This window comes from Odontomachus brunneus, unplaced genomic scaffold, assembly GCF_010583005.1.
Source record: "Odontomachus brunneus isolate Ranch 3 - 2012 unplaced genomic scaffold, Obru_v1 Obru_scaffold_213, whole genome shotgun sequence".
In the NCBI taxonomy this organism is placed as follows: domain Eukaryota; kingdom Metazoa; phylum Arthropoda; class Insecta; order Hymenoptera; family Formicidae; genus Odontomachus; species Odontomachus brunneus.
Window position 1 is genome coordinate 530,581 of NW_022639663.1, and position 1,875 is coordinate 532,455.

The following is a 1,875-nucleotide window of genomic DNA, read 5'->3' on the forward strand; positions in this document are numbered from 1 at the left end:
GATGGCTGGTGGACCCTGGACACCGTGGGACCACACACAATAGTGAGTGCTCAATTAGACGCTCATATAGTAGACACAAAGCGTCACTTTACGTAGATTGCATGATGGTAGACGTAAATCGCATTGGGTCCGACGGGAAGTAAAGTAAGAATTGGAATTTGCAATTCGCCGGAGTTACGTAAGAATGATCTAAGCAAAGAATTTAGCTCTGAGATTTTCGCAATAATTCAATGAGTCAAGCATTTTCATTTCTGTAAGAATACTCTAGCTCAATCCTTAGAAAAATATGCAAGAAGACGCGACTGGTAAAAAATAAAAAAACTGTTTCTTAATTCATTTCAAGCATCTATAAGGCTTGAATTTTTTTGATGGGTTAAACAGATGTGAATGGAGTATCCATTGATAAAAGCTTATAATTTTTTTAATTGGATCATTCTTGCATAATAATGGCCAATTGAAATTTCGACTCGACAGGCTTCCTTCATGTCGGATTATTGTTTGATGATATCAATTCAACGCGCGAGAACGCATTGAATTGATATATTTCAACATGTCATATTTATATGCTCTATAAATGTTATATATGCTTTTTTATACTCTATATATGTTTTATATATACCTAATATATGCTCTATATATATTATTTGATTAATATATTTTATAACTTATGTCGTTTTATATACGACATACTATTTCTTTGGAGATATTTTTTTATGCATACGCGTATGTAGTTGACAAGGCAACAAATTATTAAGCCGAGACTCGAACTGAAATGTTTCGATTTCCCGCTAAAATATTAAGCCCAGATTCGGACCCGACTGTTTTGAGATTCTGCTAAATTATTAAGCCAAGATTCGAACCGACGAGTTTTGTGTTTCCGCAAAATTATTAAGCCGAGTTAATTAGGATAATTTTTAAAATTTCTTAAAGAAATTTTCGCATTTGCAAAGGTGTATTCTCGAAAATGACATGAAGTGTGCGTATTTCGCTTTGCATAGTCTCTTGGATGACAATGTGCCTTAATGTCACTCTACTCCCTCAGTAACACGTCCAGAATTTTGAAAATAATTTTACAATATCCCAAAGTCATGCTCATAACGTTAGATCCATCATAGCAGTATATTCGGATTCTTCTGAATGCGCAGTTGTATCAATCCTGCGCATGAGTCGAAAGTCGGTCATATTATGGTAGGTTAAAGGTTACGTCGCGGTAGCGTATAAAGCACAATCTCGGATAGTTTTTTAGGATTTTTTAAAGAAACATTCGCGGTTGAAAATGTGTATTTTCGAAAATTTGGTCTGATGTACTTATTCTGTATCGTCTTCTGGGTGACAATGCGTGTTTGTGTCACACTGCTGCCTCAGTAGCACGCCCAGTATCTTGAAAATAACTTTCCAATATCCCAAAATCGCCTCCATAAAGTTAGATCCGTCATAGTAGCACATACGGATTCTCGAGCATGCACATTGGTACTTACTCTGCGCATAGGCCGAAGGTAGGCTATGTTATGTTAGGTTATAAGTTATTTCGCGTTAGCGTAGAGAGCACTATTTGGAATAGTTTTTTAGGGTTTTCTAAAGAAACATTCGCCTTTGAAAAGCTCAGTTTTCGAAAATTATGTGAAATATGTTTATTTCGTTCTGTATCGTTTCCGGGGTGACAACGCGTGTTTGTGTGACTCTGTAGCACACCCAGTACCTTGAAAATATTTTTCCGACATCCCAAAATAACCCCCATAACGTTAGATCCGTCATAGTAGCACATACGCATTCTCGAGCATGCACATTGGTACTTACTCTACTCATAGGCCGAAGGTAGGCTATGTTATGTTAGGTTATAATATATTTCGCGTTAGCGTAGGGAGCACTATTTGG